The following is an 18,123-nucleotide window of genomic DNA, read 5'->3' on the forward strand; positions in this document are numbered from 1 at the left end:
CAGCTACATAGAGACGCGTGTCCTCCGATGTATCTTCGCATACCGAGCCGGTAGCAAAGTCACTTACAACTCAAAATAGAGACAAAACAAGCCTCTACGAATCGAGACAGAATAAGCCTTAAGGTGATGGCTTAACCCCTCGCTCTACTCTAAAAGAGTTAATGGGGTTGCATGTGTATCTGCCCAGACCGATCCAGTGGGAACACCACCCACGGCACCAGACACCCAGAGCGCTGCCCCCCGGCTGCAACTGCGCATGCGCGGCCACCGCCCACGGCCATGAGGGTGTGTGTGGGGGGGGGGTGGAGGCTCCCAGTGCGCATGCGCCTGGCAGCCCCGCTCGGTGCGCACGCAGAGGGCAGTGGGGCGGGGCGGGGCGGTTCCAGACCCGGGGGTTGCGGGTTCGAGTCCCGGGGCGGACACGTTTCTTCGCCGTGACACCCCGTTATTGCCATAACTAATACCGGGGCCCAAAGAGGCAGAAATACAGCTGCAGCCATCCCATCCGTGTGTGGTTAGGTAGCAATACCTGGGAACAAATCATGTCTAACCTGCGGTGTGATGTTGCTCACGGAGGCTGGTTTTCCATTATATGTTATCACGGTTACCTCTGTCTGCACCGGTTAACGCGAAAACGCCCAGCAATGTTTCTCATGCGCTCAAATTTTGCTCGAATTTTGCAAATTTTAGCTGACAGAGCTGCAGCTCGCGAACCGCTGCCTCTGGGGGGCGGCAGTGTTTTAGAGATGAAACTGAAGTGTTTTTTGGTGGTGGTTCCTTCCCCCTCCGTCCTGCAAGATGGCATGGCAGAGAAATTATTTTCTGGTTTCTCATGTAGGTCCTCGTGTAGTCCTTCTTATAAGCTGCCTATATGGACTAGTCTATAAAGTATTTCTGCTAGAAACATGAGGAATATGTGACTGCAACGTGAGTATCCAAATGAGGTAACTCCATGCAAAAAAAGGGGATGTTAACTCCCTGTATAATCAGCTAATTAAGAGGCTGGCTGTTTCAATATATGCATAATATAGTGGACAGTAAGGCTATCCAGAATTTAATTCTTGGCTCTTAAGGCATCTGGAAAGTTGAATTTGTGAAATCAGATCTTAAATTTCAGCATGAACAGACGAACAGTTCAAACAAACAAACAAAAAAGCAAAAAACAAAATGTGATCTTAAAGTCAGAAGTTTAACCATGAAACTTCTCTAGAAGTCTGTACTGATGTAACTGTTAATAAGCACTGTAAAAAATACTGTTATTTTTGACTGGTCAGTATACTTCTAAGGACCTGGCTGACATCATGAAGAATACACATAAGTACATTCAAATTTTTGTATTTTTAAGCATTATAGGTTTCACCCATTTTATATGCATGCATGTATATGTGTATGTACATGAATGATCATTGTGGTGTCAGAAAAAACTCAGTGTTTATAAAGTTTTTCTAATGAATAGCAGAATCCATGCCAAGTGTACAAATGCTGCACATTCTCTTCTGCAAGGAGTTTTATAAATCCCCAAAAGCTGTAGGTTAGTGTAAGGTTTGAACAGTGCAGTTCATATAGTGGGCTCTTTCATAGTAGTTTTAGGAAACTACTGTTCTCAAGATAGATATGAATGCTTAGCAGTTTTATTGCTTCAGGTGTTCCGTTTCAAATGAAAATTAGTAATAAACCTAAAGGGAATAGATTGTGGGAGCGTTAAAGTTTATAGTTTAGGTAATTGCTAAGGTGTGTGAATTAGTAAAAAAAAAAAAAAAAAAAAAAAAAAGTAATTGCTGTATGTATAAAGAGCCCACAGTGGTGGCTCTATGTTACCTACATGTTTATATCTGGAATTTTAGATCAGCATTTGGCACTTGTCAAGGAAGTGTTTAGTCACTTCATGAGCCTTAGTTGGTGGTCAGACAGCTCCGTTTGCATTGGAGTTGAGGCTTGTCTGATACGTGTGAGGTCTAGCTGGGGTCTATTCCCCCATCGTAGCTGAAAACAGCCTCCAAAAGGCTGTAAAGCAGGGTAGTGGATATTTTTAGAGTGGATAACATGGGAACCTTTCAGCTTTAATTCAGTGATACAGAATATTTAACACTTAAGTCTTTCCTAAAATACTTACTAATTCAGCTTTTCAGATTCTTTTATTTGTTAAAAACTATAGGGCTTGCAAAGCACACCATTATTTTAATGCTCATGTTGAGCAGTATGTAAAGCTTAGTGCTCGTGCAGTACATTAGTGAGGTTTCTTTCCACACATGCAGGCTTCTCAGCTCTGCCTCATCGTGGTGGTACTGCTCTCATTAGTAGGGATAAACATAAAGTCTGAAAGGTTGGCTCGTTTGCTAAGCTAGTTAAGTTTCTTATGTTTGGTGAGAGACTTCCAACAAGTTCTATACACGGTAGTGTGTTTTTTAGACATTAAACATTTAACATTAAAGGCAGGTAACAGCCCCTTCCTGCAGACTGAGTGGTGCTAACTTAAGGTGTGTGGCAGTCAGAGGTGGGTACAAGTTGATGCCATGTGGTAAAATTGTATACATGTATATGCCATTGGCAGTTCTTCTGACTGGTTACTAAGGTTCTGTAAGCCAAATTCTATAATCATCAATCATCTGTTGTTTGCAAATGTCTTAAGGAGGGCAGTCATTTTTCTTTGTCATTGTGATAACTGCTTAGTTTTCAAAAAAGGAAGGAAAGACAGAGAGCTTTATTATTATTATTATTATTATTATTATTATTATTATTATTATTATTATTATTATTTGAATTTGAATTGCTGTCCAGCCAGAGACATGGGTGCAGAGGGAGTTTGTCTGTCAGATGCCATTTAGAGAGCTCTGGTACATAAATTAGAGTGGAGAGATCAGAATGAGCCTCGATACTACTTCATTTATTTGATCACAGTGTGGGGAGAATTGAGACTTTGAAGCCAGTTTCTATGTGTTCAGATGGAGAATAAAACCATGAGAAGAAAAAGAGTAGAGCTCTCTCCTGGGCATAGAAAACTGGCAGGCTGTGACAAAGCGAGAGCTCTCAAAACCTTCCTATCAAACCTCAAACTTGGACCTGTCATTTTCTGGATGGCCAGTTTCCTGCCAGCCCACCTATTAGGTCATTAGAGATTGGAGGTATGTCCCTTCTAGGCCCTGGGTAGACTACCAGAGGGGCAGTGTCTAGCATCAAATGAACCTAGCTGCTCATTTTTGAAGTAGTAAGGACCTAGTGTCAGAAACTGGTTTTGTTATTTGAGCCAGGTTCTACTGACTGCATATGATTGACTCCAAGCCTGGACAGATATTCTCTCCACTTGAATACGTCTTTTACCAGAGCATAACAATCAATTAACAATCAATTAACAATCGACCTCATCGCAGTCTACAACTTCCTAGTAAGGGGGTGTCGAGAGGAAGGAGACCTTTTCTCCATTAACACCAGCAACAGGACCCGCGGGAACGGGGTTAAGCTGAGGCAGGGGAAGTTTAGGCTTGACATCAGGAGGGGGTTCTTCACAGAGAGGGTGGTTGCACACTGGAACAGGCTCCCCAGGGAAGTGGTCACTGCACCGAGCCTGATTGAATTTAAGAAGAGATTGGACTGTGCACTTAGTCACATGGTCTGAACTTTTGGGTAGACCTGTGCGGTGTCAAGAGTTGGACTTGATGATCCTTAAGGGTCCCTTCCAACTCAGGATATTCTATGATTCTATGAATTTACGCTGACATACTTCTCAATTTTTATGTTTTTCCACCTGTAGATTGCATCTCACTGTAGGTTGCATTTTAGTCTCCTAATTTATTCCCTGATTTTTATTTTTATTTTTGTACCACCTCATTAGTGAATGTAGAAGAAAATGCATACTAGCTGGGCTGCATCCGGAAGTGCAAACCAAAGTGCTATAGATAGCATGAATGTAGGAAAAACACACTTTATTGTCTTAATGAAGAAAAATAAGCTTTAAACTGACTTTAAATATGTCATAAGACTTCATGGTATTAGAAAACATGCTAAAACAGGCTGAAAAAACTATTATGAATCTCTCGTTTTCCAATACATTCTTAGACCAAATCCTTTGAGATTCAGAGCTATTGTCCTCACTTTAATGTGACCTTCTTTAATGCAACCTCATAATACCTTGAATATACATCTCTATGTGGTTGACAATATTGTGGTTGTCAGAATTCTGAAGCAGCAATGCAATAAAAGAAGTTGTATAAGATCTTTTATATACAGAAACCTAGATGTACACTTTGCATATATGTATAAGTGCTTTTCTCTGGTTACAGTGTTTGCAGTCTAGTGCTAGTAATCTTTACTATGAAAGGACTTTCTATTTTTAATCCTTTAGATAATTTTTCTTTATAAAGAAATATAATTAAAAGTGACTTTATTGCGAACAGTTTTGAAGTGCTGAAATTACACATGCTGCCTATTTTTCAAAGCCTGTTACTGCTAATGAGTTTTTTATCATTATTCTGCAAAGAATGGTGATGTTATGAATTGGTATGTTATATTGTCAACAAGCATTGTTTTTGAAGAAAAGGTTTGAAGATATTCAAAACTATCACTGTTGCAACAAATCTATTGCTTTCTTTTAAATAGTTGCGCCATCCATTACAGTCCTTTGAATTCTGACAGTAATTCAGGCAAACAGGAGGAACCAAAGACCAGATGATGCTTGTGTAGCAGGCATTTTTCTGTTCATTGCCAAGTGCACAGTTCACTGTTCGGTCACCTGTGTCGGCTGGTTTAGTGCCTTTAATGCAGTTCTCTGCATGCTCCCTATTCTATAAAGCTTACTTGGGGACTTCAGACATGGCCTGTCTTATTATTCCCTAAGGAAGGGTAAGGCCTTTACTGTCCAGCTGGAAGGATCACTAATTAGAGCCCTTGCTTTGGCACAGAGTGTGTCAAGCCTGCAAGCCTTCCTGCTGGGATCAATGGCATTCATGTTTGCTTTCATGAATGCACAATGGACAGGGATCTTGGCAAAGAACTGCCTATTTAGCTTGTGCTGAGAAGCTGAGTCTTCACAACATTTTAAAGTAATTGTAGAGGTAGAAAGGGAGCTATAAGAATACACCCTTATTATTCTGCTCAAAAAAAAAAAAAAAAAAAAAGAAGAAAAGTATTCTCTCTAACGAGAATCCAATCCGCAGTCAAAACCCAGCATATATTTTTGCCCACGTAATGCTCGTAAAGAAATTTAGAGTCATTACTCCTCTATGCTTGCAACTTTCTGAGAATTTAGGATACATTTGTATTTTAACCATCTATAAAAATTTAAAACTTACCTTGCAGTAAATGCAAACTCTGTAAGCAATATGATTAATTCAGACTATGTGTGAGGTGTTGCCATTAATAAATAATGGTTATTGGCAGGGCAAATGCTTCATTTAATTCTTTCTTTTTTTCCTCTTTCCCTTTAGAGACAGGTATGTTTCTGCAAAGGGGGTAAGATTTTTAAAATGAGCTTGTTTTGGCATGTATTTTTCATGGAAATACAGACTTGGGTCTGTATTCTGGAGTGTCTCTTCAGGGGTCACCCAAATACACCATGAATATTATTTACCAGTAAAACAGCTTGACCGTGGCAACTGCCAGGTGCCCACCTAGCCTCCTCCAGCCTCCCACACCCTGTCCTTGACAGGGCAGGGTGGAAAAGCTCCTAACCTGTGATAAGAACATGGAAATCACCAATTACCATCATGGCCAAAAAACCCTTGACTAGGGGAAATTTATTATAGTTTATTGTCAAGTAAAAATAGAGAAGCGTGGTGAGAAACAAAACAAAAACAGCTGCCCCTCACCTGCTCCTTCTTCCCAGGCTCAACTTCACTCCCAACTCTTCCACCTCAGCACCCTGAGCCCTGAATGGTGTGAGAAGCTGGCAGTGGAGGTTGTGGTCTCTTCGTAACAGGTAGCCTCTGTCACTCCTTCCTCCTAACAAGTTCCCCTTTCTCCCTGGCTGCCATTCTTCAAGAACGCTCCAGTGGGGTGCAGTCCTCCAGCAGCAGACTGCTCAGGCATGGGCCCAACTTGGGCCACAGTTCTGCCAAAAAAACACCTGTGTGGGCTCTCCATGGGCAGCAGCATTTTTCAGAGCACAACCAACTGCTGCAGGGGCCTCCGTGGTCTGCAGGAGGACTGCTTCACTGTGGTCTTCTCCACAGTCTGGAGGGCAATCTCTGCCAAAACCTTGCCTCATAAACCCAACACAGTGTGGTAGATACTGGATGCCTTCACTTTATGTTCTTTTATCATTAGAAATAATGGATTTTTTAAAATAAACTTTAGAATAAAAATTTGAGCATGATGTTAATATAATAAAGGATGCTAGCCCCAGTAAATGAAATGTTATCTAATTGTATTTCACAGAATCACAGAATTTCTAGGTTGGAAGAGACCTCAAGATCATCGAGTCCAACCTCTAACCTAACACTAACAGTCCCCACTAAACCATATCCCTAAGCTCTACATCTAAACGTCTTTTGAAGACTTCCAGGGATGGTGACTCCACCACCTCCCTGGGCAGCCCGTTCCAGTGCCTAACAACCCTTTCAGTAAAGAAATTCTTCCTAACATCTAACCTAAAACTCCCCTGGTGTAACTTTAGCCCATTCCCCCTCGTCCTGTCACCAGGCACATGGGAGAACAGGCCAACCCCCACATTGCTACAGCCTCCTTTAATGTACTTATACAGAGCGATAAGGTCACCCCTGAGCCTCCTCTTCTCTAGGCTGAACAAGCCCAGCTCCTTCAGCCGCTCCTCATAGGACTTGCTCTCCAGGCCCCTCACCAGCTTCGTCGCCCTTCTTTGGACCCGCTCAAGCACCTCGATGTCCTTCTTGTAGCGAGGGGCCCAAAACTGAACACAGTACTCGAGGTGCGGCCTCACCAGAGCCGAGTACAGGGGGACGATCACCTCCCTAGCCCTGCTGGTCACAGTGTTTCTGATACAAGCCAGGATGCCGTTGGCCTTCTTGGCCACCTGAGCACACTGCTGGCTCATATTCAGCCGACTGTCCACCATCACTCCCAGGTCCTTCTCTGCCTGGCAGCTCTCCAACCATTCCTCTCCCAGCCTGTAGTTCTGCTTGGGGTTATTGCGCCCCAGGTGCAGGACCCGGCACTTGGCCTTGTTGAACTTCATACAGTTGACCTCAGCCCATCGGTGCAGCCTATCCAGATCCTCCTGCAGAGCCTTCCTACCCTCGAGCAGATCGACACACGCACCTAGCTTGGTGTCATCTGCAAACTTACTGAGGGTGCACTCAGTGCCGTCATCCAGATCATTGATGAAGATGTTAAAGAGGACCGGCCCCAGCACCGAGCCCTGGGGGACGCCACTAGTGACTGGCCTCCAACTGGACTGTGCTCCATTTACCACAACTCTTTGGGCCCGGCTATCCAGCCAGTTTCTAACCCAACGAGGCATGCGCCAGTCCAAGCCAAGAGCAGCCAGTTTCTTGAGGAGAATGCTGTGGGAGACGGTGTCAAAAGCCTTGCTGAAGTCAAGGTAGACCACATCCACAGCCTTTCCCTCATCCACCCAGCGCGTCACTTTGTCGTAGAAGGAGATCAGGTTCGTCAAGCAGGACCTGCCTTCCATAAACCCATGCTGGCTGGGCCTGATCGCCTGCTTGCCCTGCAAGTGCCGCATGATGACTCCCAAGAGGATCTGCTCCATGAGCTTCCCTGGTACTGAGGTCAAACTGACCGGCCTGTAGTTCCCCGGGTCTGCCCTCCGGCCCTTCTTGTAGATGGGCGTCACATTTGCTAGTCGCCTGTTGAGGGATTTCTTGAAACAGCAAAAATCCCATGGCTTGCTGTAGCTGAGCAAACCAAGCTACCAGGGCAACTATGAGAAGTTCCCATGACAGTGTTCCCACATCGCCCAATTGAGGAACTCAGAAAAATATTGTTACCAGTAGCTGGCTTCAAGGACAAGGTCTATGTGACTGCTAATCACAAGGGGGTTGTTTTCTCGCAGGTGGGGTTGTTTTCTTGCAGTTGTTTGTCTGAGTGCTTTTGACCAATAATCTTGTGTGAAACACTGTCCACCCCTGTTAAGTTCTCTATAAAAGTTAGGCTATTCGGGCAATAAAATGGAGCATGATCTGACTCTACTGTGTGTCTGTCGTGCTTTCGGCCGTGCTTCCTGCAACAGTCGCCAGTCAGCTGGGACCTCCCCCGATAGCCAGGACTGCTGATAAATGATGGATAGGGGCTTGGCCAGCTCCTCTGCCAGTTCTCTCAGTACCCTTGGGTGGATCCCATCCGGCCCCATCGATTTGTGGACATCCAAGTGCCGTAGCAGGTCACCAACCAGTTCTTCGTGGATGGTGAGGGCCACATCCTGCTCCCCGTCCCCTTCCACCAGTTCTGGGTACTGGGTATCCAGAGAGCAACCAGTTTTGCCGCTAAAGACTGAGGCAAAGAAGGCATTGAGCACCTCCGCCTTTTCCTCATCTCTTGTAACTAAGTTTCCCCCTGCATCCAGTAAAGGATGGAGATTCTTCCTAGTCCTCCTTTTGGTGTTGATGTATTTATAAAAGCGTTTTTTGTTATCTTTAACAGCAGTAGCCAGATTGAGCTCCAGATGAGCTTTGGCCTTCCTAATCTTGTCCCTGCACAGCCTCGCTACATCCTTATAGTCCTCCTTAGTGGCCTGCCCAATTTTCCAAAGATTATAAACCCTCTTTTTTTTCCTAAGCTCAAGCCACAATTCTCTGTTGAGCCAGGCTGGTCTTCTTCCCCGCTGGCTCATCTTTGGGCGCATGGGAATAGACCGCTCCTGCGCCATTAGGATTTGCCTCTTAAAGAGCGCCCAGCCTTTCTGGACCCCTCTGCCCTTCAGAACCGCCTCCCATGGGACTCCACCAACTAGTGTCCTGAGCAGCCCAAAGTCAGCCCTCCGAAAGTCCAATACAGTGGTTTTACTGGTTCCCTTCCTGGCCCCGCCAAGAATAGTGAACTCCACCATTTCGTGGTCACTCTGCCCAAGACTGTTCCCGACAATCACATCCTCCACCAGTCCTTCTCTGTTTGTGAAGAGAAGGTCTAGCAGGGCACCACCCCTGGTAGGTTCACTAATCAGCTGCGTCAGGAAGCTATCTTCCACTTTCTCCAGAAACCTCCTAGACTGCTTCCTCTGGGCTGTGTTGTGCTTCCAGGATATGTCTGGGAAGTTGAAGTCCCCCACGAGTACAAGCGCCGACGATTTCGCAACTTCTGTCAGCTGCCTGTAGAACTCCTCATCCGTCTCCTCATCCTGGTTCGGCGGTCTATAGCAGACCCCGACCAGGACACTAGCCTTGTTGTCCCTGCCGATCCTAACCCAAAGGGACTCGATCTTGTCATTCCTAGCCTCGAGTTCTACAACATCGAAAGACTCTCTAATATAGAGAGCCACACCACCACCCCTTCTGTGCTGCCTGTCCCTTCTGAAGAGCCTATAGCCAGGCATCACAGCACTCCAGTCATGAGACTGGTCCCACCACGTTTCCGTGATGGCAACCAAGTCGTAGCCTGCCCGCTGCACGATGGCTTCCAGCTCCTCCTGTTTGTTACCCATGCTGCGTGCATTGGTGTAGATGCACTTCAGCTGGGCCTTTACCTTATCCTCCGGCCTTGCCATTGCTCCCCCTGGCACAGCCCCAACAGTCCTTGCTTCAGCCCCATCCCCCTTCTTACCTAGTTTAAAGCCCTATCAATGAGCCCCGCCAGCTCCTGGCCCAGGATCCTTTTTCCCCTAAAGGATAGGGACCCGTCTACGGCCATCAGACCAGGTGCTGAGTAAACTGCCCCATGGTCGAAAAAAACAAGATTTCTGCGTAGGCACCAGCCCCGGAGCCATGTGTTTAACAGGTGGGCTTTCCTTGTCCTCTCCGTACCCCTCCCTGTCAACGTAGGGATGGACGAAAATACTACCTGCACTCCTGCTCCGTCCACTAACCGTCCCAGCCCCCTAAAGTCTCTTTTGATAGCCTTCAGGCTTCTGTCATCAATGTCATCACTGCCCGCCTGGACTATCAGGAGAGGATAACAATCAGAGGGGCGTACCAGGTTGGGGAGCTTCCTGGCAACGTCCCTGACCCCGGCCCCAGGGAGGCAGCAGACTTCCCTACGGGTAGGGTCAGGCCGACAAATAGGGCCCTCTGTCCCCCTAAGGATAGAGTCTCCCACGACAATCACCCTTCTTTCTTTCTTGGTGGAGGCAGTCCTGATGCGTAGAGTCGACCTCCTCGCCCTAGGCATCCTCCTGGGAACACTTTCTATCTCTTCCTCAGTTGCTGGTCTCTCAATCTCCAGGGCCTCAAACCTGTTTTGTAAGGGCACCTGGGAAGGTGGGGCCGGAAGGGGAGGGCATCGCCTGCCATGTCGCGCAGGGACCTGTCTCCACTCCTCCTCAACTCCCAGATCCCCTCCCTCTGTCCGACGGCGACAGGGCAGGGGGTCCACCCCCATTTGGGGTGTCTCACCCCGGTACCTCTCCTTGAGGCCCTGCAGGGAGTTGCTCCAGGAGTCTATCTCCCGCTCACATTCCCTGATGGCCCTCAGCCTCTCCACCTCCTCCTTGAGCTCCGCCACCATGCGGATCAGGTCATCCACTTGCTCACATCTCACGCACGCAGTGTCTCTGCCTCCCGCCGACGGCAGCAGCAGGCTCTGACACTCCCTGCATCCGGTGACCTGAACCGCTGCATTCTTTAACGGGCAGTCGGTCTGGGTGTGTACCGACCTCCTGCAGAGCGCTCCGTGCCTTGTGGAGACCATTATCGCCTAGCTAAAGACCGTCGTTAAGAGGCGTTCGTGTGGGCGGGGGTTGCTCTCCTCCCTTCCTGCTCGCCCTGCCTGCGCGACCTGTTTGATTTCACAGTGGAGAAGATTTTAAAAATGACTAATCTAAGAAGAACAAAAGGCAGGCTGCAGCAGGGAAAAGGTAAAGTTGCTTTTGTACTTTGCAAGATGTGGTAAAGTATCAGCCTTTTAAGGCCAATAATAATTCAATTCTCTGATTAAAAAATGAAAGAGGTGAGAGGAAATATGTGAATGAAAGGATTATGGATAATGTTGAGTTCTGCTGTGCTTCTGTTTTTAAAAGGCAACCAAAGTGCAATATCTTGTTACATTTCATGTGTGCTGGAAATGAAACAATACATTCTGGGATAGCTCAAGTTTCATATGAGAGAGAGATTTTTAATTTTAATTTTTATTATTATTATATATTTTTTGAGATAAAGGGGCTACATGAAACATTGTCAGGTTGTCAGGACTTGCATTTTAAAACAGAAGTGCATCAAGATTCTGTTCTGGGTCTTCTATGTTTTCTCTGAACTGTGAAGCGATAGACTAAGCAGTTCTCTTAATGCAGTAAAATTTAGTTTTGCATTGCATTTTGTGGATGCAAATGTAGTACTTTAGCACTGGCAGGTAATTGGTGAAAGAGACAGCTGCTGTCTTTCTCCTAACTTTGCTCTCCAATTTAAAATGCACTAGGTGAGTGGGTGAGTCATTTTTTTTTAAATAATTACTAACTTTTGACTCTGTTTTTAAAACCTTAAATATTCTCTCCTGTCTTTGGTAAGATTGTGGTTTTATTGTTGATATTGCTGATCATAGGACACCTGTGCTATTGCTACTATATGTTTTTGCTCCACTGTGATGAAATTCTTGTTTGTACACGAAAGTAGCGTGTGAAGAGTTCCTCTTTCACTTGTGTGTGTGTTAGCTCCCTGTCAGATTTAACCCCCCCACCTTCCAAACCAGTAATTTGCCTTTCATGCCAAATGCTATGTGAAGTTACAGTGTTTGAGTGGTGATCACTCATGTGGGTAACATTGCCTGATTTTTCCTAATATGAGAAAATATCTGGATGCTATAATGTGCTGATTTTTAAAAGAGATACCAGAGAAGAGACCTTGTGCTCTGTATCTCTGTTGTGCTCTCATGCCATCATTGGGTGTGCACCCCTTCCCCCGTGTGCCCTCTGTTACGCACTCTCTTCATTTTACCTCTTGCTCACGTGCTGTCTCTCATTGTCTTGGCTCTTGCCTTTTCACTTGCTGTTCATCAGTCTTCTGTATGCTCCTTTGTGTTCAGTCATGGGCACGTGCTCTCTTGCTCTGTCTTTCTCACACGTGCTTCTTCATGCTTAGTCTTGTGTGCTTGCCCAAGTCTTTTTCTTACACAGTCACATTGTCCCTCTTCATCTCTCATACCGTCTTGTGCTCTGGCTCACTCTACTTTATTGCTTCTTCCAAATTTCTCATTCACTTATACACTACGTACATCAGGTACGGAGGCATACACTACATCAGTTGTTTATTCTAAATAGTGGATATGTTGAACCCTTCTTTGTAACATGTTGCATGTTTTATGGCTAATCTGATGATCCATCAGTGAATGACAAACTGCTCCATTAATTGGATCATTAATACTAATCCAATATTAATGCTTGGTTTTGTTTACTTCCACTACTTTATTAATATTATTCTCATTTTGTTTTAGAAACTCCAAGTGGAAAATAAAAAATCAAGTATTAGAGAATTTAAGGTCTTTGGGATTTGCTAAATTCAGTTAAGAACTGATTTCATTATTAATTCCAATGTCCAATAAAAATTGAATCTCACTGGGCAGGGTTTAAAATTCTGGCAAGGGTATTATCCATACAACAGCCTAGTCTGTCAGTGGCTAAGCATGTTGCAGTGGAAAAACTGAAGTCATAGCTTCAGGTAGTACTGTAGTCCAGCAGAAGGAATTTAAAAAAAAATAAAAATTAGGACTGTAGGCCTACTGCTAGCTAATATTTATCGACCCTAGCCTTGGTTAAATGATGCAAACACTAAGCAAATGTTTTCAGTAATATGGTCTATCAGAATTCATTGGAACTTAGAACTGAAACGTAATTAAAGTCAAATATAAATTATTGAGAGCAAATAGTTTCAGGTTAAGGAGTTGAACAAAGATAAGCTAGTAACTACTTTCCTCCATGAGAAGGGATGATGTATGAAGAAATTACATATTTCCATTAACTTTTTGTGTGTTGCCTGCAGTCTGCTTTGGAGAACATACCAGTTCCTCAACCTGAACTTATATATCAAATTCCAGGTGTCAAACCAACAAGTAGATGTGTCAAAATGTTTGATTCCTGGGTTCTCAGTTAGAGGTTCTGAACCCTCTACAAAGAAAAATGGGCAGAAATAAATGGGTCATCTTGAAGTTGGGGACTAATAATGATGGAGAAGAAAAAGAAATTTAAGTAAGCAGAAAATGTGACAAAAAGAAGTGGCTATCTCTGAGAGAAAAACAAAACAAAACAAACAAAAAAAAACCAGGAATCTGTAGGTGCTGCTAAAAGACTTCATGTAGACCTTCACTCAGCTTGATGCAGAAAGTGGGCTTGTCCTACACATGTATGGAAGACTGGTGACACTGACTGTGTAGCTTTGTGTCAAGGAAGCTGCAACATAGTCCTGACTGTATGTGATTGTCTCTAGCACAGAACACAATTATCAGATTCAGTTCAAAGAGAAATTCCAGACTTTGGTCAAACATACATTGAAGGTCAGCTTATGATTTTTTAATTATGTATTTTGTTTCCTAGAGATCATTATCGTTATAGATGAAATGGCAAAAATTTTTATCAGTTTACTGAAAGCACAAGTAATACAGTTGTAGAGGCTAGTAATAACGTGAAAGAATGCAAAATTATTACACAAGTTTATATTTCAAAGAATCATTCCTGATTCCGTTTCTTATACAGGAATATCAAAGAATGGCATTCATTCAATTGAAATGAGAGTGCACTATAGCAGTTTCCAAATATTAAGATTGCTGGAGGGAACTCCTGTAACAATAAGTATATATCTTCCAACATACTTAGGTATGCACAGCAGAAACCGATGCCATTTACAACAAAGTGTATTGGTTCTTTTCTTTGTAATCGTCTGTCACTTCTTGTCTGGTAGTAACATGCATTATTCATTGATAATAATTTATATTTGTTATAGTTTTTGAATTTTATAGAGGTTTTCCTCATTATTGAAACATTATGTACACAGATTTTGTTAAACTTGGAACTTAGAAAATGGAAAGAAGTGGTTTCAAGTAGAGTATTTGGAAGATCATAAGAATGTGGATGAAGAACTTCATGCTTCTTGTCATCTTAAATGAATTTTATTATTTAAGTTCCTCTTTGGCTGTATATAATTGCTTTATAAATATTAAAGTGTCTAATAATCACTAATATTGAAACTGTGAAGGTTTACGGATATCTTCAAGGCAAAAATGGCAGGGAGAGTAACATTTTTAGCTAGACCAATACAGTTAAAAAAAAACAGGCAAGCTTTTGGATATGAAGCCATTTTCTGGCACCTACGCAAAAAGACACTTAAATAAGGCATGAAATAAATTCTCTTATGTTCCTGCAAGATTGAGAACTGTTGCAAAACTTTCATAACGAGTTATAATGTAGTTCAGAAACATCGGTCAGTGCTGTTGGTCTAAATTTCTTGATACTTTTAACATCCATTAATAACTTTTTTTCCATTTAATAACTTTTTTTTTTCTCTCTAGATTTATAGTTTAAAGAAAAAAAATAGCCTATCACACAGAAATATTTTCCTATTAAAACTTTATTAACAATATATCTTCTTATTAACAGTCTCTTATTTAAAGAAAAGCAAACAGACACTATATATATATATATATGTTTATATATATATATATATATAAACAGTAATGACAAAAGAGCCTCACAACATTTACATCCATATCTTTGTTTTTTTCTTCTTCCTCTTCTTCTGAATGTTTGTGTAGAGTCTGCTTCCAAAGAAAAAATGTTGATGGCTTTATTTCCTCTTTCACATAAAAGGAATATTTAATGCAAGAGGCTATCACTGAAAATTGCAGGTTCTGACCATCTCCTAAATTCCTGGTTTTATGCGTGTCTGAGTATTAAAAAGAGTAGCCACTGGGTGGCTGCTGTGGTTGAGAGAATAATGAAATTCTTTGTAATGGTTATAGCATGACATTCTCTTTCAGAGTAAAGAGTGCTGTAGTGGATGAAGATCTTCATTTTCTTCTGTTATGGATTGTCCTATCATATAAAAGAATGCGTTTTATGTGATATAAAAGTATCTTTAAAAATGTATTGGAACTCTGAGAACCCACTTGCAAGAATCTAAATGATTTTCACTTCATTCTTGAACACGGCTAAGTGCTTTAGTTGTTATTACTGAATATGATTTCATCCTGTAATTAAGTAATTCAGTGTGAGGCTAATAAAAGTTGTGTTTTGCAATTTGTGCATAAGAACAACAGAAAATGAGAATCACCTTGACTAATTTTAAATTAATGAAATAACATTATCTTTAATGCTTTCCTGAAAGCAATTTGCAAATTATGTTAAAAAAACAAACAAACAAACAAAAACATAATGGGAAAGAGTAGTTTGGGGGTTAAATAGTAATTAGTAAGATTAGAATAGTAAGACGGAAATAAAGGATCAGTGCCTTAAAAGATGTCAGGGTAAAAACTTCCATTCTCTAGAAGGACATTCTTTCACTTAAAAAGAAAATTTTGGGTGTCTAGTATGGAGGGGGACGGTAAGCTGGTAACAATGTCACTACTAGCAAAGACTGGTACTTGGAACAAATGACAATTATTTGCTCTAACGAGTAATTGCCCAAGATTAGGAAAGGTGCTGGGGCTATATGGGTGAAATTATTTTAATCCCCTTAATAAATAAATAAATAAATAAAAGTTAAAAAAAGAAACAAAAATCACTTCAAGATTCATTTAGAATACCTGACTACAAGGTAACATTCAACGAAATCAAGCTCTTCATGATGGATAGATTCCACTGCAATAGTGTAATCTTCAAATTGAGAGTGGAAAAATAGTAAAAGAAAGTGTCAAAAATGAGACTTCGGAAGAAGTAATGAATTCTTTTAAACTAACTTAGTACTTAAGAAGAATTAAAAAAAGAAAATGGCAAATGTAGTAAAAATAGCAAAAGAGTAATAGGAGAAGTGGCAAGGGAAAAAGGAAGATATAAATACTGATAATAGGGATAACCAGATATGTAACTCCATTGAAGAATGGATTTGATTATTAATTAGTTGTGGTCAGCATGCCACTATAGAGGTGTTCGTGTGGAATGGGGGAAGTCTCATAGACATAGGAACATATGTCTAGACATAGGAACTTGATCTGCTTGAACCCCAGCTCTATAGGTTAACTAACGAAAGTAATTACAAAAATTAAGATGATGTTCAGAGAAAATAGAAAGGAAGCTAAGATGTGTGGTCAATAACATTGTTTCTTGAGTCAGTGAAGTCTGGAAGAGATACTAAGGAATTTCTGATGAGGTAGTTTTTGGAAACTGTAGATCTCTCTAACAGTATTAAAGGGAAAAAAGTAGATAGGAGTGTTCACTCTAGTCATATATGACATTTTAGCTTTCTAAATATGGATTATGGGGAAAAAAATGGTAGTAATAATCCAAGAGCCTAGGTACTGACATTCAACCAGTATCTTCATTGATTTCTTTGCCATGACAAATCTGATATTGAGGATTAAGAAAAATTTTAGGAAAAAACAAAAGAACTTTAGATCCTATGATTCTTCATTGATTTGCTTTAACTTAAATGGGTAAACAGGAAGAGATCTTTAATGCCCTTGGTTTTTAAAGGGCAAACTCAGAGAAATGAAATATTTACAAATACAACACTGAGGAGCCCAAATACTCAAAAGTGAGACATAAATTCAACATGAAAATTTGTTTTTGTTCCCAGAAATGTAGGTTGAAAGAGGGCCTGCAGCTGTCTGAAGAGTACTGACTTCCAAAAGGGTAGTAAGGAAAGAGGATGTGAGAATCCCAGAATCATAGAATGGTTTGGTTTGGAAGGTACCTTAAAGATAATTGAGTTCCAAGCCCCCTGACAAGGGCAGGGACACCTCCCTGGTGCCCAAGGACCAGGTTGCCCAAGGACCCATCCAGCCTGGCCTTGAATACTTCCAGGGGTGGGGAAGTGTTCCACATCTTCTCTGTGGGTAAGTGCATCCACAGCTTCTCTGGGCAACCTGTTGCTGTACCTCTCCACCCTCAGAGCAAATAATTTCTTCTTTATATCTAAACTAAGCCTCTCCTCTTTAGGTTACTCCTTGCCTGTAAAGCAATTCCGTGTTTCTCTTAGATAAACATTATTTTACCTAAAGTTACTTAGTAATGCACCAGGAATTTATTCAAAATAGTATATTGCTTTTTGTGTGTACTAATATTTCTAAATAATTTAAAATTTATGTACTTCCTTGCAGTAAACTTACGTTTTGTCTTCTAATCTTTTCTAAATGAAACATATTTGGTAAGGTGTCACTCTCAGCTCTGTTTCCAAGCAAGTGTTGGAAATAGGTGGAGAATTCATTCAAAATTTTAGTAAACTGCACCAATTTTGTGATTCTGGAGATGAATGAGGTTAACATTATTTAAGAGAGAACATGGTGAAAGCAGTATTGGACCATTTGCATGGAATTGCTGAAGTGCCTAAATTCTCCATACAGATAAGAATGTTTGAAATTGAATGGTTTTCACACATGCCAAATAGTGTATGCATGACTTCCCTGCTTAAATGCTTTATGCTTCCTGAAATTTGGTGACTTGTTGCCTCTTCAGGTGTAGGTAGAATATGTGTTGTTCTAAGACATTAGAAAACAAGAAGAGAAATTATTTTTGTGCCCTTATTTCCTTTGTTGGGGAAAGGGGCATAGGCCAGTAAGATTCTGAACAACTGAAATGTTAAAGCTTGTGGGCGTTGCAAAAAAATGACTACATATATAAGTCTTTGCAACTGTTTGGAGCTGCTTTTATGAAAATGGTAATATACAATGAGAAGTAGTCCATGGAAACTAGTGCCTAGAACAAAAAGCCAATGTATTTTTTCTTTATTATATAATGTTCAATTATATGTGCCCGATAGCCATCCTGTGCAAAGAACATATCAAGAGCTTTAAACAAAATCTGATTATAGTTATATTCAAAGCTATTAGAATTGATTTCAGAAAAGCTCTCCATAACATTTACAGAGCCATTTGCAATTCTGGCTATAGCGGTGGGGGGGGCGAGGG

The 18,123-nt window shown here is 41.8% G+C and overlaps 1 long non-coding RNA gene across 1 annotated transcript; it reads left to right on the plus strand.

Annotated features, from left to right (window-relative positions):
• The first annotated feature begins 60 nt into the window (after positions 1-60).
• LOC139998789 (uncharacterized) lies at positions 61-4,552 on the plus strand. Its single transcript, XR_011803717.1, has 2 exons — positions 61-519; positions 839-4,552. It is a non-coding gene; the product is annotated as an uncharacterized lncRNA (long non-coding RNA).
• Positions 4,553-18,123: the final 13,571 nt, after the last annotated feature.

This window comes from Anas platyrhynchos, chromosome 16, assembly GCF_047663525.1.
Source record: "Anas platyrhynchos isolate ZD024472 breed Pekin duck chromosome 16, IASCAAS_PekinDuck_T2T, whole genome shotgun sequence".
NCBI classification, from domain to species: Eukaryota; Metazoa; Chordata; class Aves; order Anseriformes; family Anatidae; genus Anas; species Anas platyrhynchos.